Raw genomic sequence first — 23,438 nt, forward strand, 5'->3', positions numbered from 1 at the left:
AATCAGACACCAGCCAGGCTCCTCAGGACAGCAATCAGACACCAGCCAAACTCCTCAGGACAGCACCCTGACACCAGCCAAGTTCCAGCCAAACTCCTCAGGACAGCAGTCAGACACTAGCCAGATTCCTCAGGATAGCACCCAGACACCAGCCAAGCTCCTCAGGACAGCAGTCAGATACCAGCCAGAATCCTCAGGATAGCACCCAAACACCAGCCAAGCTCCTCAGGACAGCAGTCAGGCTGGTGACATCCTGTTTTTCTGCAGAGGGGTCTTTGGTTTCTTGTAGGAACTTAGGTTAGGTAAGGGGCCCTGCTATCTGATCTCCTGGTCATTCCAGGGCCCAGGCTCAAGTGTCCCCCCAGGAGTGTGGAAGCATCCCTGGGCTCCCTCTGCATAGTCTACACTGACTGCTCTGTGGTCAGACACCTTCAGGGGCTGGATTGGTCCCTGGACCACTGCACCTTCTTCATAGACAGCCTGGTTCACTGTGTGCAGGCCTACAACCATGACGTGTGGACCTGCAAGGTCAGTGGGAGCCCTCCTGCCTGCCACATGGCCTCCAGTCTTGCCATAGACACCCTCATCCCATTAAGCCCCCACGAGCCCTGATGGGAGGGGTGAGAACTCGGCTGTGAAGAAGATAGGGCAGGCCTTAATGCAGCAGGTGTAGGCAAGTTCTGAGAGTGCTCAAGTATTTGTCCTCCCAAGGCCCAGAATGTGGGTGTCTGAGCTGTGAGGGCTCTGACTTAAACCTCTCCCTGGGCGGGGCAGGGGGGGCGGGTCACCGCAGGGAGATGGTCCTTGGATGATTTTCCAACTCTTCCCACCCCATGTTCACCTCCCCCTCTCCCCCCCTCCATTAATAGTCTTTAAATGGTGTCTCTCACCCGGTGGGCCTGTGGGGGGGGGTTTCAGTATTGTGTGTGGGTCCAGTGACCAGTGCCCCATGTGTCCTACGTGTTTTGGGAGGGGAAGGAGCCTCACCTTCACGGTCCTGCCCAGAGATGGTGTGGGGGTGCAGCAGCCCCAGGCTTTATTCTGAAGAAGCTCCCTTTCTGTGGACAAGCCTCCCCTCACTCCTCTATCCTCCCTGGAAACTCAGGAGCCACAGCATGGAGGCACCTCCAGCACCAGGATCCCTCCCTAGGGAATTTCTCAGAAGCAGGCACTAGGTCTGGGAGCTGAGGGGAGGAGGGAGCTGGCCTCTTGGTGATGAATGGGGTCTAGGACGCCTCATACCCAGGAGAGCCTTGGACTCAGCTAACTACCACCTGGGATCTCCTACCCCTCTCCAGTAGAGGACCCCTCAGATTCCAGGGCCCCAAGATCCCCTACCACTTCCAACCCCAACTGCAGAGTCAGAGACCCAGAGACCCACCTAAGTCACGTCCAGTGCTTTGCAACTCCATGGACTGCAGCCTGCCAGGCCTCATTGTCCCTCACCATCTCCCGGAGTTTGCCTAAGTTCACATCCCTTGTGTCAGTGGTGCTATCCAACCATCTCATCCTCTGTCATCCCCTTCTTCTCCTGCCCTCAATCTTTCCCAGCCTCAGGGTCTTTTCCAATGAGTTGGTTCTTCAAATCAGGTGGCCAAAGGATTGGAGCTTCAGCTTCAGCATCAGTCCTTCCAATGAATATTCAGGGTTGATTTCCTGATTTAGGATTGACTGGTTTGATTTCCTTGCTGGCCAAGGTCTCTCAAGAGTCTTCTCCAACACCACAGTTCAAAAGCATTTATTCTTCAGCACTCAGCCTTCTTCATGGTCCAACTCTCACATCCATACACGACTGCTGGAAAAACCATAGCTCTGACTATACAGAACTTTGTTGGCAGAGTAATGTCTCTGCTTTTTAATATGCTGTCTAGTTTTGTCACAGTTTTTCTTCCAAAGAGCAAGCATCTTTTAATTTCATGGCAGCAGTCACTGTCCTCAGTGACTTTGTAGCTAAAGAAAACAAAGTCTTTCACTGTTTCTATTGTTTCCCCATCGATACACCATACAGTAATGGGACAAGATGCCATGATCTTATTTTTTTGAATGTTGAGTCTGAAGCCAGCTTTTTCACTCTCCTCTTCCACCTGCATCAAGAGGCTCTATAGCATCACAGTTCAAAAGCATAAATTCTTCAGCATTCAGCCTTCTTTATGGTCCAGCTCTCACATCTACACTTGACTACTGGAAAGACCATAGTTTTGACTATATGGACCTTTGTTCATATAGCAAATTGATGTCTTTACTTTTTAAAAATAGTTAAGGAACAATTAATTGGAAACCATAAGGAATGAAATGAATGTAGATGTAAACTTCACAACTCACACCAAATTCACTCAGTTATTCACAGGAAAATTTTAGATACAAACTATTCAATTTATAGGAGAAAAGTGACATGAGTTTGGGTTTGGCCGTGCACATCGTGAGCTTTGGAGTATTAACACACAGCACAAAAAGGCAATTCACAAAGAAAAGCAAAGGATTCCCTGGACTTAATAAAATTAAAGATTTCTACTCTGTGAAAGACAAAAGACAAGTCACAAACTTGTTTCAGAACATTCTCATCCCAAAGGAGACCCCAGATGAATCTCCATGAGCAGTTACTTCCTGTTACCCTTCCCCTCCCCCGGTATTTGACACCACTAACCCACTTTCTGTCTCTAGATTTGCCTATTCTGGATGTTTCCTGTAAATAGAATCATACAATTTGTGGTTATTCTGGGCTGGGTGTTTGTGTCCCCCTGAAATTCACATGTTGAAATCCTAACCCCCAAGGTGATAGTATGAGGAGGTGGAGACTTGAGGCGGTGATGAGGTAATGAAAGAGGAGCCCCCATGAATGCAATTGTGTTCTTATTTAAAAAAGACTCCCAGAGAGCTCCCTCAGCCCTTCCTACATGTGAGGACACAATGAAGACACAGTCCCCCACCGAGAACAGGGCTTCACCAGAGCCTGACCATCCTGACACCCTCATCTCAGATTTCTGGTGTCCAGAACTGTAGGAAATACAATTTTGTTGCTGAGGCCCCCATCCTGCTATTTTGCTATGGCAGCCCAAGCATTCCAAGACGGCATCCTTCGGTGCCTGGCTTCTCTCACTGAGCATCGTGTGTTCAAGGTGAGTGCCAAGATGAGTGTGTTCAAGGTTGAGTGAGACCACGCTGCAGTGAGTGTCACTGCTCCACTCCTTTTCATGGCTGAGTAATATTCCATTGTGTGGATGGACCACATTATGTGTATCTGTTCTCTATTCACCTGTGGATGGTCATCTGGGTGATTTCTATCTTTCAGTTGTTATGAATTGTGCTGCTATGAACATTCAAGTACAAGTATTTCCATGGACATGTTTTCCTTTCTCGGGTTTACATGTGGGAGTGGAAGTACTGAGTCATGTGGTGACTCCATGTTTGACATTTTGAGAAACTGCCAAACTGACTTCCAAAATGGTGGCATCATTTCACATTCCCACTAGCCGTGTTTGAATATTCCAACTTTCCCCCTTATCATTGTCTGTCTTTTCAATTCTAGCACCTTAGTGGGAATGAAATGCTCTGTCATGGAGGTTAGGGTTAGGGTAACTCCTTGGAAAATAACATTCATTTCTCAACCCTGTAAGGGGTCATGATGACCACCACTTACCTTGCACGTGCAGCTGTCTTTGGTGAGTGTTAAGGACAAGGCCATGTCGTTTCCCTCAAAGACAGTGATGGCAGACTTTCCTGGTGGTGCAGTGGGTAGGAATCTACCTGCCAATCCAGAGGATATGGGTTCAATCCCTGGTCTGGGAAGATCCCGCATGCCAAGGAACAACTAAGCCCCTGTGCCACAACTATTGCAGCTCTCATGCCCTAGAGTCCATGCTCTGCAACAAGAGAAGCCACCACAGTAAGAAGTCCAGGCACCACAAAGAAGAGTAGCCTCTGCTCCCCACAACTAGAGAAAAGCCAATGGAAAGCAACAAAGAACCAGTGCAGTCATAAGCAAATATTAAAAAAAAAAAGATAGTGGGTGGTGCAGAACAGTCTGGTCAGACAACCACAGGGCTGCACCGAAAGGAAGTTCTCAGCTTAAGTACTTACTTGTGACCTTATTATGTCACTAGCTCTATTACTTGTATTCCGCCTGTTTTCCAAGACTATTGTTTCTTGCATTACCGAATGTGTGACTGAGCCTCCCATAAAAATAATGAACAGGAGACCCGAAACAATTAATCAAATACATAAGTCTATAAGATCAGTGATTGTAACAGTGTAATTCTAAGTATGGGGAAAAGCCATGGAAGGAACCATTTCCTGGACCATCACTGACCAGTAGGACTCGCAGGCCAAGGCTTTGGGCTACTGTTAACAGGGCTAGTCTGGTGAGTGGCCCATCAATGAAATCCTCGCCCAACGTGGGAATGAGCATTCCTAGGAACTTAGGACAAATTGCTCACCAAATGCCTCCCAAACCTTGGTCAAAATTAAGACCAAAGGGAAGGATTGTAACATAAAGAAAATTTCCTGCCACCCAGCTCTACAGGAATGATATATTAACACTTCAGTCACTGAACTACAGGACACCCTGAAAGGAATTCAGACAACCAGCAGGATGAGGCACTTTTGCGCTCTGGGAAATCTGGCAGAACTGGCCCTCAGTTAAATATTTTCAGGAGAAATGTTTTGTGAACCTGGACTCTCACCTCTTCACACACTTAGGAAAACACTAAAACCTTTAAGGCATCTGTTCCTCCTGAATAGCCGTGAGCAAATAACCCTTCATCAAAATCATACCAATTCTCTTCCCTCACCTCTTCAGAACAGTCCTCAGAGATTTGAGAACCTGTCTCTTGGGCTATAATCCTCAAGTTGACTCAGATTTTCCACTTCCGGCTTAGATTGGGTGTGTGTTAATCACTCAGTTGTGTCCAGTTCTTTGTGATCCCATGGACTGTAGCCAGCCAGTCTCCTCTGTCCATGGAATTCTCCAGGCAGGATTACCGGAGTGGGTTCCCATTTCCTTCTCCAAGGGATCTTCCCAACCCAGGGACTGAACCCAGATCTCCCACATTGCAGGCAGATTCTTAACCATCTGAGCCACCACAGAAGCCCCCTACTTAGATTGACCATTGAGTTATTTCTCATTGACGATACATTCATTATCTTGATGGGGCACACGTGTTTCCAACCATATCAAATTGGACACTTTAAACTTGTGCATCTGCCATACATTGATTACACCTCAATAAAGCTGTTAAAATATCCTGGAGTTCTAGATAATAATGCATCATTGCACATTCAGTGACTCAATGAGAAGCTGCATTTTGATCTCCCCCCACCTTTTTTTTGGCTGTGCCCCCCGGCATGTGAAATCTTAGTTCCATGACCAGGGATCAAACCCATGCTCCCTGCAGTGGAATTGCGGAGTCTTAAACCACTGGACAGTCAGGGAAGTCCTTCCCCTTTTTTGGACTTATATAGCAACTGCGTTCACCCCAGCTCCATCTTATTCTGATCTTGGTGAGGCTACTTATGGGATGCAACCTGCAGTTTGGTGAGCCTCCTCTCAACACAAACACCTGTTTTTCTTACAGTGAACATTGAAATGAATCTCGACTGTCAGAGAATCCAACCAGGCTGGTGGGCCAGGCAGGGAGGGATGAAGATGCCAATTATATTCCACAAGCAATTATATTCCATAAGCTAATATACAGATTTAAAGAAAATGCACTTCAAGAACATCCTATAGTAAGAACTCTTTATTGAAAAAGAATATCACATACACGAAGGCAGAATAAGATGGACAGTGTTGCATATTTCCCGAGCCTGTCAAGAACATCAGGTTAAGCAAGACTTTCTCAGTGAAAGAGAAACTGGTCAGGTAAGAAGTTGGTCAGAAGCTGGTCAGTGAAAGAGAAACCTCAGTTACTGAGCCTGGGGATGCTTTTGTCCTGCTTCCCAGACACTGAAAAAGGATTCTCAAAAACCTTCTTGAAAGCTTCCCAATGTGTACTTTCAACAGGATTGAAGGAAACACTAATCAAGTTGTCAGCTAATAGGTTACCCAACCTTTCTTGTGATACTTGGTTATGTAATTGGGAAGGAATTGAATGAATAAGTGATTCTCATCTGAGCAAAGTATCTGTGCTAATATCTAAGAAATACAAACTAGCAATAGATCTATTTATTAAATCATTTCTCTTCCAGTCATGGTCATCTTTGGATACATGCAAAAAAACAAAAAAAGGAAAAAGTATTCACTCTATTAAAAATGTATTTCAAACAGATTTATTTTTAATAATTTTTAAAATGTGCAACCATATATATACTAATTTAATGAGTTTGAATGACTCATAAATGTATTGATAATTCAGAAATAAATGTAACCCTTAGAACTTTATGATCATAGTAAAAAAATATCTTAGGTACTTCTAAGCATGGGAATGTTGGGTGATCAACAAGGCTTTTATGCAACAAAGTCTATCACATTGGAATAACATTCTCTGAGTGATATGGGGTGAAAAGACAGCTTCAAACAGAAAACAAAGATCAGAAATCTAGTCTGAGATGCTCTGTCTGGTGTGAGCCCAACTAGATGTGTCGGGGAGGGCAGATTATGTAGACCGTAAGAGGACAGTGTTGCCAGGGGCTGGGTACGTTGAACAGAGAGATCACAGGGGATTTTTAGGGCAGTGAAATACTCGGAATGATACTGTAATGGTGGATATATGATATTGTGCATTTCTTCAAATTAACTTGATCTACATACACACACACATATAAAATAACCCAATAAACATCTATGTCCCAATAACTGCTGCTGCTAAGTCGCTTCAGTCGTGTCCAACTCTGTGCGGCCCCATAGACGCCAGCCCCCCAGGCTCCCCCGTCCCTGGGATTCTCAAGGCAAGAACACTGAAGTGGGTTGCCATTTCCTTCTGCAGTGCATGAAAGTGAAAAGTGAAAGTCAAGTTGTTCAGTCGTGTCGGACTCTTAGCGACCCCAGGGACTGCAGCCTACCAGGCTCCTCCATCCATGGGATTTTCCAGGCCAGAGTACTGGAGTAGGGTGCCAGCAGAAAACTGGTGCATTCATGAACAGTCTTTCACATAAGAGCAAACTGCATAGGCCAATTGACAGAGATGAGGTGGCTGGGGTTGCAAGTCAAAATGAATGAAACAGTGACTTCCCTGGCTGTTCAGTGGTTAGGACTTGGTACTTTGACTGCCACAGACCCTGGTTTGATCCCTGGTCAGGGAGCTAAGATCTAACAATCTGTGCAGTGCAGCCAAAAAAAAAAAAAAAAAAAGGTGACATAAGAAGATACTCTGCACTGTTCAAAAACAGCATGACTGAAACAACGGACAATATACCATATGTGGGGCTCTAGATCCACAAGAAAATTTCCTTTTTGCTGATGAGAGTGCAGAACAGTGGGACTTTTCAGGAAACTAACAGAAACTGGTCAACCCTCTTAAATACAAACCCAAGAATGTGGTGAGCACCAGAATGTGTTCACCGAGGTGTTTGCGGCAATACTTGGTCCAGAATCGTAAAGACATGAAACACTCACAAAGATGCCTGGCAGGAGAGTGGAAGGGAGGAGGCTGCCCAGGGATCCAGTCAGCAGGCTCACAGAGCAACTGGAATGAGCAAAAGACATCTCTGGTGATCTAGTGGTTAAGACTGTGCTTCCAAGGCAGGAGGCCTGGGTTTAGTCCTTGGTCAGAAAACTAGATCCCACATGCTACAACTAAGAGTTTGCATGCTGTAACCAGAATCCCACATGCTACAACTAAGACCCAGTGCAGGCAAAATAATGAATGAACAAATAGATTTTTTTTTTAAAGGAGAAAGACTTTTTTTTTTTTTTTGGTCACACTGCTGCATGGCAGGGGAATCTTAGTTCCCTAACCAGACATCAAATTCCAGCCACCTATGGTAGAAGCCTGGAGTCTTAAACACTGGACCACCAGGCAACTTTGGAGAGGCTTGTTTTTAATTCTGTCATATAAGCTGTTTCTCAGTATGGTTCTGAAAGGCTGCCATTGCAAGCCATGTGCTATGCTGGGATTTGTGACCTCTGGAGGAGAGGATTTCAATCGGGGGCCAGAGACGAGGATTGACAACTCAGAGCTTTTTGTGTAGCAAAATTTTATTAAAGTATAATAGAGATAGGGAAAGCTTCTGACATAGACATCAGAAGGGGACAGAAAGTGCCAGCTTGCTAGTTTTCAGCAAGGCATTTTGTGTTAGCAAGCTGCTAATCAGATGAAGAGAAACAACCTAAGGCTGAGGGAATTTCATCAGGCCCTTCTCCCACAATATGCATTTTTGAGATAAAATGGCCCAATGTGTGTCATCAACTCCCCACCCCCAACCCTGCCATCGCCTCACCCCATAAAGCAATTGACGTGAATACTGGTTTGCTGAGCAAAAATCAGCTCAAGGTTTGAGAAAAGAAAAAAAAAATTAGTCTTAGGTGATTTGAAGAAAGGTAGATTCCAAAGCAAATACATGGCTTCTTTAACTTAGCTTAAGAAAAACACTTCCATAAGAAAAACACATTGGTTAGCTCAAGGTCTGAGAAAAGTTCAGGTGGAACCAGGTGCCAACGGAGAAAGGAAAAAAGTATGCCACTTGCAGTTTATTTCCTCCTGACGCTTGGGGACCTCTGGTCTCCCTACCGAGGCTGTTAACACTCTCAGTTCCAAACAAATTGTCATATAAACCATATTTATTATTTTATTTGTCAGGTCCAAATGGGGATACTGTTAAAAAAAGGGGGAGGTAGGATTTCAAAATGTGAGTTTTGCGATTCTTAAATGTCTCTACTGCTAAATAAAAACACTTCAGCCTTCGTCTTTAATTATGCTGAAAGCATATGCTAATCCTGCAGTCTAGAAGAATTTAAAAATTTCATGATCAATTAGCTTATCAGGGACCTGTTAGGGGAAGCACGCTGATGGAAACCGCCCACCCTGGCCAGGCACCATAGTTACCATGTGCATGAGTTGTTTTACGACAGGAGGTCCTGGTAAGGGACATGGAACTAATAAGTCACCACCAACCAGAAGACTTCAGGAAAGGTCAAAAGGTGACACCACATGTCCAACTGTTATAGAAACCATGGCGGCACTCAAAGCAGCACTCAAAGATGAAGAAGATGAAGAACAGCGGGGTTAATTCAGCACTGGTGCAGGCCCAGTGGAGTCACCTCCAACGGCTGGGCACCCTGGCTTTGTTCTGGGTATCTTTTTTTTTGGGGGGGTATCTTTTATACACCATAAACTTCCCAGTCAAAGAACTCAGATTCCTCCCCTCCCCAGGTAGCCCTAGTTCCCGCAGATGTAAGGAGCAAGCAAGATCACAGAAGCAAAAGTGGTGATTGATGAGCAGCAACTGTTTAAAAACAAGATAAGGGAAGGGAAAGCAAAAGACTGCTACTTTAATTGGGAGCTTTGATCTCGTTCCTACCTCATCCCCCGCCTTGATACTTAGAGTGCGTCTGTAGCTGTCACATAACATCATCCTCTGGCACTTGCTGGTATTCCTTTAAAAGCAGCAACTGGGTGGCAATCCTCCATGGGACAACTGCCTCTATGAACCCTGTTACAACTCTGATTAGGAGGGATATGAGGCAGGGAATAAGCAAGTTTGACCATGACCATCCCAATCATTGTTTTAAACCCCCTAGCCAAGAGAACCATCCTCCAAAGAGGCCATCTGTATCCCATCCCTTCCAGGTCTGAACTGGAACATGGGCAATTTTCCTGATATGTTTAGCTATGTCTATCACATCTTTTCCATTATCATCTGTTTGGAGGCAACAGTCAGTTTGACTGAATTTCCCACGGATGACTCCTTCCTCTGCCAGGAGGTAGTCTAGTGCCAAACAATTTTGAGTGATGGCAAGTCTCATCTGGGATTGTTGCTGTGCCAGCAGTTCCAAGGCAGCGGCGGTTTCATTGATTATGATTTCTAGCATCACTTGTAGTCAGATTATTTGATTTAGCATGTAAATGGGTGTCCTGTATCCCCAACTCCCATCTTACGCCCTTGTGCCTGGACCATAATATTGAGTATTAATTCGGGGTGATGGCCTCCTGTCTCTGGAGACCGCCTTTCTCAACATTTTAAGTCATCATAGATTGGGATGCCAAGCGTGTCTCCTTGTGAGCCAGGTAGGAGGAAAAAATCTGACTGAATCATTCCTATGGTACAGGTTCCTCCCCTCCCCATCTGGATGGGAGTCATGAATAGGCCCTTCTCCCACAAATCCAAAAAAGACCCTCTGGGGCCTGCCATAAGTCTGGGTTTGTGGATTTAAGGTGCTTCCAATATGGGCTAATGCCTGGAACTGCAAGAAAGGGATTAATATCAGGTTGGTTTCCTGTACAGTTTTGCACTAGAATCCTGGTGGTGGAGTTGAAGGGAATGCAAGTGTGATTTCTATTCCTTCCTTTTTGGGGAGCCCAATACCAGCTTGGGGCCCCTGGTCACCACAAAAGGCTCTTACTGGTGTCACTATAGCCCAAGGTTCTTCTGCATTTTGTTTTTCTGACCCAGGTATAACTTATCTCTTCTCGGCTCAAACATTTTTCGCCTATCGTCTCTGAGGACAGGGCCAACTCCAAATAGGACCTCCTGCCTGCCTACTAATTGTTCAATCCCATTGCAGTAGCAGAAAGGCGTCCAGTCCGGTGCCTTTCCAGGGCCATGTTTCACTCATCAGGGCTCCTCCGCAAACCCAGCAGTTAGCGATACCCAATTCTCGGGTAACCTGCTCGGCTAAATGGACAAAGAGATTATTTTCAACAGTAGGCACTTTTAGTTCATCTTTTAGGGAACCTTGGAGTTGATCGTATAGTCCCTTGAATCCTGGCCCAGGGCTTAATGTCAGTGGGCCAGGGGTGGCTACTAAGGGGTCAGGATCCAGCCAGATATACTCAATAGGCCATTTTCCTAGGTCGATCTGAATTTTTGTTTTCTCTTCACCTAGTTTTCAACAAGTTGCTTGTCCTGGAAACCCATAACATCTTTTGCCATCTATATTTTGGGCTTTAATTTCTCCCTTCCAATAATGTTTCCCTTCTCTAGTGAGTGTAGAGACTGAACTATAACATGCGACTGACTGGTGCAAATAGTAAGCAAAGGCACGGCAGACCCACCCCTTCTCATAATAGAAAGATTCTATACATTCAGAACAATCATCCTGACTCTCAGATGAGGAGGGGATTTTACAACTTAACAGAACTATAAGGCAAAAATACGTCATTTTCATATTTAAGCTGATCACAGTAGGAGAAAACTCCAAAAATCAAGAACTATGAAGAAGCAGACAAAGCAGAGGGAGAGCTTTCTCTCTTTTGGGAGAGAAATAATAAAGCTTTATTCTGCATAATGAATAGGGTGAGACCCAGTCCAATTAATAGCCAATATATCTGCCTTTTGTCAGTCCAGTTGGTTCCTCAAGCTTCAGCCATGTGTTGACTGACCAGCTTCCAGTGTGGTCCGAGTAGGGCTTCGGGGTGGCTGTTTCCTCCTTCACAAGATCAAGCCCAGGAGCTCCTCCAGACTGAGAATGCTTCCCACTCCCCTCAGCTATTGGTCACACTTGTAGGCTTGACTCTGGAGTAATGGATCCAAGCGTCTATTCCTGCCACTCTGAGAGCAGTGCGGGTAGTTAAGATTACAGAATAGGCCCCATTCCACATGGGTTTTAAAGGCTCTTTTTTCCAATCCTTTACCCATGCTTGGTCCCCTGGTTGGTGGGGATGTGCTGTTATGCCTAAGGATATGGGTATTCTATCAACTGTCCATGTATGTATTTGAGAGATTGTGTGTCATAACCCTTGCAGCTGCCTATGTAAGTTCAAGTTCCCCAGTTCTCTGGTGTCTCCCCTTAGGTTGACTAGCTGGGGTGGCCATCCATACAGGATTTCTAATGGTGAAAACCCTATCCCTGCCCAGGGTGGACACCTCACCTTCAAGAGGGCCATGGATAACATGCCTACCCAAGGTAAGCTGTTCCCCTGACATAGTTTTGCTAGGGTTTGTTTGAGGGTTCGAGTCTTGTGTTCCACTTTCCCTGAGCTCTGGGGCAGGTAGGCAGTATGCAATTTCCACTGAATCTTCAAAACCCTTGCCACCTATTATACTGTCTCGGCTACAAGTGCCTGTCCATTGTCTGACCCTATGGTCAGAGGCATTCCACCTCTGGGGACAATGTCTTTCAGGAGTGCCTTTTTCTTTTGATACCTGGTACCCAACTTCTATTAACAAGGAGAAGAGGGCTTTTGTTCCTTCTAGGCAGCAAGTCTGTGTTGTCCTGGCCAGCAGGAGGTCATTGACGTATTGCAGCAGGACACAGTCTAACTCCTGTCCAGAAAAGTTAGCCAAGTTGGCAGCCAAAGCTCTGCTGAAGACAGAGGAGTTCTTGAACCCCTGAGGAAGCCTCATCTAAGTGAGCTGTTCCTCGTCTCCTGTGTGTGGGTTTTCCCATTCAAAGGCAAATAGCAGTTGGCTGACAGGTGCAACCCAGAGGCAGAAGAAGGCATCTTTCAGGTCCAAGCAAGTAAACCATTCGGCTGTGGAAGGGATCAGTCCTAGTAGGGTGTACAGATTAAGCACTGCCGGATGCAGAGTAAATGCTGCCTTGTTCAGAGCTCTTAAGTGGTGAACCAGATGGTAGTCGTGAGTCCCTGACTTCTTTACGGTTAGTCATGGGGTGTTCCAGGGTGACTGGCATTTCATCAGAAGTCTGTGTTGAAGTAGTCTGTCTGAATAAGCCTGGATTCCCAGTCGGGCCTCCCGGGGAATCAGATACTATTGTAGTTTTACAGGCTGAGCTCCCAGTTTCAGATCAACCAGGCTGGGAACATGGTGTTTTGCCAGACCTGGAGGATTTTCCTCTGCCCAAACTAGTGGGTACTCAGTCTCCAATTCAGGAGGAATGGTCCCTTCTCCTGGAGGGGAGGAATACAGGTACCATTCTCCTCTCCTTATAGCCAGAGTCATAATCGAGGAGGAGGGCTGTCAGGCTAGCTTTAGCCGAACAGATCCATCAGCAGAAAAGGAAATCTGGGCCCTCATCTCAGCAAACAGGTCTCTTGCCATCGAGGTAACAGGGCAGTCGAGCAGGTAGAGGAATTGTGCATTACCACATGGTCTCCTAGTCAGCTCTGTCAGTGACTGCAAAACAGCCTGCGGGTCTGGGCACCTGTAGCCCCGATGATGGTAGTTTCTTTTCCAGAGAGGGGGCTGTCTGCTGGGTGACCACTGAATGCTCATCACCTGTGTCCACCATAAAGTCCATTGGATGGCCCCCTACTTGAATTCTGACCATGGGCTCTCGGTGGCACGGTTGGAGAGAGCCTGGTCCCGCCCTAGTCGGACTCTGCTCCAGCTAGCCCAATCAGATTAGCGCTGGGTGGCTCGGTTTGATATCAGCTCAGTGAGCCTGCGGCTTTGGTTTTCTTCTCAGGGCGCTAGGGCACTCATTTTTCCAGTGTCCCTCTTCCTGGCAATAGGCACACAGATCACGGCTGAGGGGAAATCTCCCTTTCAGATCTGGGCCCCTTACCTTATGGGGTGGTCCCACTGGGGTGGGGGAAGGCTTTGACAGGGCAGCTGCCAAGAGTGTGGCTTTTTGCTTCATCCTCTTTTCTGCTTCTTGGCATGCTGTTTGGTTGCGATTGACAAAGACTTTATTAGCTATTTCTAGCAGTTCTGTGGCATTTTTACCTGCAAACCCTTCTAACTTCTGTAAATTTTTTCTGGATGTCAGATTGGGCCTGTTCCACAAAGCCTGCATTTATCAACCATTGATTTTCAGGGGCTTCAGGATCAAAAGGGGTGAAGACCCAAAAGGCTTCACATAGCCTTTTATAGAAATCGGCCAGGCTTTCATCTGGATTTTGTAGCACCTCAGTGGTCTTAGCCATGTTAGCAGGCTTCTTAACCCTGGCTCTTACCCCCTGTAGGAGGGCCTGTCGATACCTCTCCAACTGGTTTCTTCCCCCACTTGGTATTGAGGTCCCAGCGAGGCTCTTCCTCCTGGAAATTCTCCTGAGCCCAGTCCTAATTGACTCCCTGGGGCTTTGGCTTGGAGCCATTTCCAAGCCTCTGTCATGACTCTTCTGCGCTCCTCTGTATTGAATAGGGTGAGGAGAAGCTGTTGGCAGTTTCCCCAGGTAGGGTGGTGGATTTGGAAGGTAGATTCTGAGAGACTGACCAGGACTTGGGGCTTTTCAGAGTAGAGGTGGTATGATGTTTCCAGTTAAGGGAATCAGTCATGGAAAAAGGCTGATAGTAAAAAAACGGGCCCCTTCTCATGCAGGATCCCATCAGCAGCAAAGTGCTGCAGCCCTTGAGTCTCTCGTAAGGGCGTTAGTACTGCTGAGTCAGCTGCTCCCTGAGCTGACCCGAGGCACCTACCCATTGGTTCTGGGGTGGCTGGCCAAGGGGGCACAACAGCTTCAGGAGCATCGGGAGGAGGAGGAGGAAGGGAAGGCGGTGGGCTGTCTGGTAAATGGGGATCTGCTGCTCTGGGAGCAAGAGCCGTGGGGACGTAAGGTGGGGACATTGGAGGCAGCTCTTCAGCCTCTCCCTGGAGGACAGGTCATTCCTTCTCTTGGCACGAGATCCTTTTCTTTGATTGAACTACTAGGACCTTACACTACCCCTGACCTGCGGCACAGAATCGAACCCAAGGGGGCCCTAACTGGGCAATTTCAAACCATTAATTGATATATAGGAATTGGTCCAGGTGGCTGGAGTCTCTCGCTATGACTCTACTCGGACAGTGGGCATATCTAAGGTCCCTTCTGGGGGCCACCGACCCCAAAGGAGGGCCACTCCATGGTACAAAGACTGTGTAGTTTTTCAGGACCCAATTTTACACCATAATCTCCAGAAAAAGTGAAAGTCGCTCAGTCGTGTCTGATTCTTTGCGACCCCCAATGGACTATACAGTCCGTGGAATTCTCTATGCCAGATTACTGGAGTGGGTAGCTTTCCTTTCTCCAGGAGCTCTTCCCAACCCAGGGATATGAACCCGGGTCTCCTGCATTGCAAGCAGATTCTTTTCCAACTGAGCTATGAGGGAAGCCTGATCCCCAGAAAAATCCTTTCTTAAAATTCTTAACCATACACTCTAAGATAGTGAGTTTAGAAGTCAAGTTGCCCATTATGTGAAAGTTCCCACCCTGAGGCAGTGTCCCACAACAAAACAAAGGGAGACGCTCTCATCCATCTGGCCGCTCCCCTTACGGAAATTTAGACATCTCTTAGCATTGGCAGGTCAATATAAACCCCTAACTCGGACCAGCCTCACAAGGACAGATTAAATCCCCCAGAGGCTGGCACTGCCCTGAATTGAATGAGCTCATCATGGACGGGTTAGGACCCTCTCAGGCTCCATAGTCCAAAGACGGTGGAACGCTGGCTTTCACTCGCTTAATCATTCTCTCACACACACCAGAATTGACAGACCACCCGAGGGAACATACCCTATTCTGAGTGACTCTCTGGTCATTGGGAGGTGATCAGGCGCTCCTTCTGCCGTATGGTGGGTCCTGACTCAGGCAGATGTCTCCAGGGCACTCACCCATCTGAAGTCCTGTACTGAAATCTGCTTCTGCTCTCCTGAGTCTGTTGGGGATGCGGCATGGGCCAAGGCCAGCACAACTTGAGTGAGAATCGGGATCCAGCAAATGGCTGGGTGGTGCCTATCCATCTGTCACCGGGTCGGCGGCCACAGCTTTCTCTGGTTCCCTGACAACGGTGGCGCAAGGGGCCAGTTCAGTTGTCAGCTTCCTGGCCAAAGCACCAGAAAATATTATAGAAACCGTGGTGTCTGAAAGACACAAGTGTCACTCAGAGATACAGAACAGCAGGGTTTATTCAGCACTGGTGCAGGCCCAGCGGTGTCACCTCCAAAGGCTGGGTGCCCTGGCTTTGTTCTGGGTATCTTTTATACACCGTATAAGGGATGTCCCGCTCAAACAGCTCAGATCCCTCTCCTCCCTAGCAGCCCTAATTCCCATGGATGTAAGGAGCAAGCAAGATCACAGGAGCGAAAGTGGTGATTGATGAGCAGCAGCTGTTTAAAAACAAGATAAGGGAAGGGAAAGCAAAAGACTGTCACTTTAATTGGGGGCTTTGATCATTCTCACAACTACCTCCCAGAATCCTTCTCACTGCCATCCATCTTGGCTGAGCAACGTGTGTGCCACCAGGAAGGACTCTGAATCAGAATGATTGGCCAAAGACAACCTGGAAACTAATCCCATCACCATAAAACCTCAGACTGCAAGCCACGTGGCAGAGCAGTTCCCCTGGGTTCCCTTACCCTCCTGCTCTCTGCCTGGGTGCCCCTTACCAATAAAATCTCTTGCTTTCTCAGCACATGTGTCTCCTAAGACATTCATTTCTGAGTGTTAGACAAGAGCCCTCTTTCAGGCCCTGGAAGGGGTCTCTCTTCCTGCAACAAATGGTGACTCTGGCGGGGACTCCTCTTCGCTGCACCTGACATCCTGACCACTCGGGGTACTCAGGGACCAGCTTGCCCACAGATGGATCAAACCCAGCTTCTGCAACTGGGACCCTTTGGTCCCTGGTCTCCTCCTGGTGCGGACAACTGGTCAGAGTGCCCAGACAGGGTAAGGAACAAGAGATCTCTCTCTCCTTCCTTCTCTCTTTCCTCTCCTTAACCCTCCCTTTCCTACCCTTTCTTTTTCTAGCCCCCCAGTCTAGAGACCTTTTTACATGACCTTCACTCAGAAGTACGGACTCTAAAGGATGATGTCAATATTCTTCTTGATAAAGCAAGCTTGGAAAGTCAAGAAAGCATTGATTTCATAAAGGCAACAAAAATATTGATGGAAAAGAATTCAATGGATATCATGAAAATAAAAGAGTTTTTCCAGAAGTATGGATATACTCCATGTGCCAAGAAAAATTCAGTGGATGAGCAAGAAGTCATTGACTCTAAACCAGAGTCCAGTGAATGAATGTCCTAAGAAGCCTGACGTGAAAGATGATTTATTGGATTCTGCTGCTCCAAGCACTTCTGTGAAGTCACCGCATAGTCCACGACTTTCTGATTTTGGACTTGAGCAGTACATCGTATCCCAAGTTCTGCCAAACCCTCCGCAAGCAGTAAACGATGAGAAAGAAGAGCCAAAAATTTTAACTCCATTTTCCAAAGAGTCACTAGTAAAAACTCCAAAATGTGCACTAAAGATGGATGATTTTGAGTTGGTATCTCTGAATACACTATGTGTTTAAATGATGATTACACAGTTGGACTTAAAAATGTAAAGACTAACAGTGAGGCCATGGAAACAGAACCAATGCCCAGTGATAATGTCTTTGCTATTCCTGGACTCATAATCCAGCTGTTGGGAAAAAATGGTGCAGAGCACACAGATTTTCCCTTGGCATCTACATTCTGCACTCCTGGTTTGAAAGTTCTTTCTACAAAGAGCAGCACAGCTCTGGTATCCACAAATTATCCATTATCAAAAGCAAACAGCTCATCGAATGATTTGGCAATGAAAGAAAGTACAAATTCAGATGAGTGCTTTGAGAATTTTGCAGATCCCTCTTCTCCTATGATTTCTTCTTAAGAGAATCTGCTCAAAACACCTACACCTCCAGAGGTTACTACAATTCCAGAAGATATTCGCCAGATTTTATCAATATACAACTCAAGCCTAGTGTCTCTGGTAGCAGATAGAGCAGTGCCACCCAGCAAAGTGTTCCTTCCTCGGCAGGGAGGACAGAAGGTGCGCGATGCCAGTAACAAAGAAAACTGGTGAAGAAATGATAGTGGATCCATCCTCCCATTATGGAAAATGAACAGAATGAGATGAAAGCAAATCTGGTCTCACATGGTTTTTGACATCCCTTACATCGTCCCCCTTTTGAAAAGCCAACTCATGTTAAAGGTGAGTATGGACACTAGTGTCATAAAATGCTCTTTATTAAGTTTGATTTAATCTAGCCTGTCTTGTTGATACATAGTTCAGCTGCTCAGTTTTGAAAGATCATTATTATTTCATTGATTTCAAGTTTACCCTGCTTCATGGAACTATGTGGTTTAAGTAATATTAAGAAGCAGGATAAATAATTTTTGAAATTTAAACATGACTGTTTGCCACTCAAATGAGGCCACCTTCAGTCTTCTCGGGGCTAGACAGTTGCTACTAGAGCTGGGCTTCTTCCTTGGGACTAGCTCTGCCCACTGTCTCCTCTCATGACTATCCCAAGTCTTCTACACCTTTTATTTCAACAATGCTCTTTCAGACTGTTGTTTACAAAGGACAGCCTAAACTGATGTAGGAAAAGAGGAATTTACAGGCCTAGGTAGCTATACTGAAGAGGGTGTCTCAAACATTTGGACTTAGACACTCGCCTGCTATCATGTCAGGACGGGTGTTTTCCTCTAACTTGTCAGTTTCATCCTCTCAAATCAGCTCTTCACAGCACATGACTGCGACCTCCCCAGACCCCCATCTAGCTTGGCGCCCAACAGAGCCCGAGCCTTACCCTCTGGAAGATCCTAGGCATCCTCCTGAGTGGGTGCTCCTCTCTGGACTGTCAGCTGTGCCTATGGACTTGTCTCTGAGAGCACCACACTGCCCCATCCATGGAGCCCAAGAGCCTTGTGATCTAAGTCAAGATGAGTCAGCAATTATCCTCTTTTTATGGTTGTGCCTTGAAAGTCAAATGGGAAGACGCATCACTTTGTGTCTATTCATTTTGTCAGAAAATTGTCACCAAAGAACAACTTATTCTTTGTCCTAGGAACTACTGTGTAGTTATAATTTAAGTTTGGCTAAATAAAATGTTAAATTTAAAAAAAAGTCAAAATAGAGCAGCTATGGTTCAGACATCCAAGGTAATACCTAGGTGATACTATGGGTGTAATTTCAGACTAGACCTGTATTGCTATACACTTGAATTTTCTGAGTTGTATCATGCCTGGATGCCACCAGACACTCTCAAAACAATGTCTGCTGGAAGCTAGTAACTGCAAACTTACTTTTTATAGAGCTAGGCAACTGGCTACCTGGCTACCAGTCTCCCAGAAGTGCCAGGTCCAGACTGGGTTTCAGGCCTATTCTTTTGAAAAGAAATGAGATTTATTTTGTCTATTGAAATTCCAGTTGTCAGTCCTCCAACTACTTCTAATTGGCAGGCCAAGGGATTGAGATTTTAATCATACAAGACTCAGATCTAGGACTTGGAACTCAGGAATGCTTCCAATTCAGTGTCTATTCTCCAAACTAACCAGTTCTATGCCCCATTTAGACAGGAAGTTATCACAGTCATAATTGCCCAGTTCCCTGAATTAAAACTGAGTAGGACTCCGTGGGGCTCTGGAGTACAGATCTGTTCTGTGTTCTCCATTTCTTGTCTGTAGGATATGGACTTCATTCAGCCTCCTTGACCTTCCCTGAGTCCCAAAGGGCAGATTCAAACAGTTGCTAATCAGAGAAGGGTGGGGATACAGAAACAGAAGGAGCAACCAAATGATGGTACAACCTTGAGGCAGGGTCCTGGTTCCTACTCAGGAAGCATGCATAACAATGTCCTTGAGTTCTTCTGCAGAACTGGGGCCCTCACCCAGGTGAAGGATGGTAACTTCAGGCTGAGTACAAGATTCCTGGAGTACCACTCTCTTGCCTTACCACCAACCAATCAGAAGAAAGTCACGCACCCTCAAACCCTCACGCTAAATGTTGCCTTCTGTTTCTGGGGCCCAGTGATGACCATCCTATTGGGCCTCCTATTTGCCCCTGTCTCTTTCATATCTGACAGGGACCAACAATTTCAAGCTAAATTGGTGTTCTTACAAGGGCAAATGCTGGTTTCAGGCACAAAATATCTTGGCTTAGATCCTGAGAAATCTGTATGCAGGTTAAAAAGCAACAGTCAGACCGGGACATGAAACAACAGACTGGTTCCAAATTGGGAAAGGAGTAAGTCAAGGCTGTATATTGTCACCCTGCTTATTTAACTTATATGCAGAGTACATCATGTGAAATTCTGGGTTGGATGAAGCATGAGCTGAAATCAACATTGGCAGGAGAAATATCAATAACCTGAGATATGATGATGACACCACCCTTATGCCAGAAAGCACCTCTTGAGGAAAGAGCCTCTTGAGGAAGATGAGAGAGGAAAGTGAAAAAGCTGGTTTAAAACTCAACATTCAAAAAACTAAGATCATGGCATCCAATCCCATCACTTCATGGCAAATAGATGGGAAAATAATGGAAACAGTGGCAGGCTTTATTTTCTTGAGTTCCAAAATCACTGCAGATGATGACTGCTGCATGAAATTAAAAGACGCTTGCTCCTTGGAAGGAAAGCTATGATCAACCTAGACAGCATATTAAAAAGCAGAGACATTACTTTGCTGACAAAGGTCCATCTAGTCAAAGCTATGGTTTTTCCAGTAGTCATGTATGGATGTGAGAATTGGACCATAAAGAAGGCTGAGCGCCAAAGAATTGATGCTTTTGAACTGTGGTGTTGGAGAAGACTCTTGAGAGTCCCTTGGATTGCAAGGAGATCAAATCAGTCTATCCTAAGGGAAATCAACCCTGAATATTCATTGGAAGGACTGATGTTGAAGCTGAAGTTCTAATACTTTGGCCACCTGAAGCGAAGAGTTGACATTGGAAAAGACCCTGATGCTGGGAAAGACTGAGGGCAGGAGGAGAAGGGGATGACAGAGGATGAGTTGGTTGGATGGTATCACCGACTCGATAGATATGAGTTTGAACATGCTCTGGGAGTTGGTGATGGACAGGGAAGCCTGGAGTGCTGCAGTCCATGGGGTGGCAAAGAGTTGGACTTGACTGAGTGAGTAAACTGACTGACAAGATCAGGTAGAGAGAGACTTCTGCTCTCCTAGGCAGGCCCATGCCCATGCACAGCAGGAGGAAATTGCAGAAGAAAGAGACCTCTGTCCCAATTCCCAAGAAGTATCTTGAGTATGAAGTCTCTCAGTGGGAAGTTGTTAGGGGAAGCACACTGACTGAAACCATCCACCCGGCCAGGCCCCATAGTTGTTTTTGCATCACCATTTGCATGAGTTGTTTTGCAGCAGGAGGTCCTGGTAAGGCACATGAAACTAATAAGCCACCACCAACGGGGAAGAGTTCGGGAAAGGTCAAAAGATGACATCACATGTCCAACCACCTTCTAGAATCCTTCTCGCTGGCATCCATCTTGGCTGAGCAACGCATGCACCACCAGGAAGGACTCTGAATCAGAGTGATCTGCCAAAGACAACCTGGAAACTAATCCCATCACCATAAAACTCGAGACTGATAGCCATGTGGCAGAGCAGTTCTCCTGGGTTCCCTTACCCTCCTGCTCTCTGCCTGGGTGCCCCTTCCCAGTAAAAGCTCTTGCTTTGTCAGCATGTATGTCTCCTCAGACATTTATTTCCGAGTGTTAGACAAGAGACCACTTTCCAGTCCTGGAAGTGGTCCGCTTTCCTGCAACACACCCATTTTGTTTTTCTCTTTCTCTCTCCTTTTTTTCCTTCTCTCTGTTTCACCCCACCCTCCCTCCCCTCTCCCTTTTTAAATTTTTTTTACATTTTGGTAGAAAATACATGAGTTCTAGAGGCACAGAAGCACAGATTTTAATTTTTATTTGCACTCTAAGCACCATATTTACTGTTTTTCTTTTGGTGAGTTAATTACCCCTGTGATGTTAAGTTTCTTCTGTTATAAAATGGAAACAGTGATATATAACTTACAGTTTTGAGGATGGACTGAATGAGCCAATACATGCAAACGCCCATGGTAAGCACATAAATGCTAATGTCCACTTATGTCATAATCTAGTTTGGGGATAAATATTTTTTAGGTATTACCAAACCAATTATATAGATAACAGTAAATTAAGACTGAACTCCAGACCCAATAGTAAAGGGGGGAAAAAAAAAGAGTCATCATTTTCTTTGAGAGAGAGAGACAGAGGATGAAAAGAGACAGAAAATGTGTGTGAGAGAGAAAGAGAGATGCCAGAGCTAACCTGCAGGCCTTCTATTTCAGAAATGCCCAGCCTGTTCTGCCCTTCCAGGCTGGCAGGAGCACACGGGAGTGGAGGTGTGCAGGTGTCAGTATGACCAGTGACAAAGGGCTGAATTGCCCCAGACCTAGGGGATTTCCATTTTTACTCTGATCTTGTCTGTGAACACAGTGGTATTTTAGCCTTATGTGGAGACAAGGAGTGTAAAGCCTTCCCACCTCAATGGTCAGGACAATGTGGGGTTGGATAATGAGCTCCCTCTGTCCTCCAGTATCCCACCTCGAATGCCAGCCAGTTATAAACTTGAGCTTCTTCCTCAAAATGTGGTGTCATGTGAACGTCTCAGACAAGACAACTCCATAAATGCCAACCTCTGTAGCACCACTTCAAGATATCCCCAGGATTTAGAAATTTATTCCCAAGTCTGAGAGATTACAATTTAGAACAGGTGGTCCTAAATATCTCTATGGTAACAGAAAAAAAGTTCAACATCAGTATCAGAACATTGAAAAACTTCCAATTATACCTAATTGTTTAGTTTCTGTACTGCAAAGTTGTAGTCCCCCAGATATACTGCCTGCCCAGTAAGGACAAGCTTGTGCAACTGTTGATACATTATTCAGGGGTCTCCAGAGAACTAGAACCAACGTAGCTAGATAATTAAATACATGCATATATGCACACACAGCTACAAATATACAGATGTTACATACATACATACATACATACATACATATGAAAGAAAAAAAGTGAAATCGCTCAGTCGTGTCCAGCTCTTTGCGACCCCATGGACTGTAGCCTACCAGGCTCCTCCCTCCATGGGATTCTCCAGACAAGAGTACTGGAGTGGGTTGCCATTTCCTTCTCCAGGGGATCTTCCCAACTCAGGGACTGAACCTGGGTGTCCGGCATTCCAGGCAGACGCTTTAACCTCTGAGTCACCAGGGAAGCCCACATACATACATAGGTAGATAAAAAATGAGAAGATACATGCAGATAGATGATAGATACTAGCATGCATACATATCAGTTCAGTTCAGTCACTCAGTTGTGTCCATCTCTTTGTGACTCCATGGACTACAACACGCCAGGCATATATATAGATGGTAAATATACACATACAGAAATATATATTAGTATATATATGTATATATACTTACACAGATGGCAAATACATACATATATATATGAGACTTCCTTGGTGGCTCAGTGGTAAAGAATCTGCCTGCCAACACAGGAAACATGGGTACAATCCCTGGGTCAGGAAGATCTCATGCGGAAGGAAATGGTCTGCCACCATTTTGTCAGAACTTGATTTTCTTTCCCTGTGCCTTGAGACCAAGGCTTTCAGAAACAATTATCTGGACCATCTCTAACTCCTGAGACTGAGGAAAAAACGG

At 45.7% G+C, this 23,438-nt stretch overlaps 1 pseudogene; it reads left to right on the plus strand.

Annotated features, from left to right (window-relative positions):
• Window positions 1-508: 508 nt before the first annotated feature.
• LOC136150145 (spindle and kinetochore-associated protein 3-like) lies at window positions 509-17,801 on the plus strand (annotated as a pseudogene).
• Window positions 17,802-23,438: the final 5,637 nt, after the last annotated feature.

This window comes from Muntiacus reevesi, chromosome 18 (genome assembly GCF_963930625.1).
Source record: "Muntiacus reevesi chromosome 18, mMunRee1.1, whole genome shotgun sequence".
Classification (NCBI taxonomy): domain Eukaryota; kingdom Metazoa; phylum Chordata; class Mammalia; order Artiodactyla; family Cervidae; genus Muntiacus; species Muntiacus reevesi.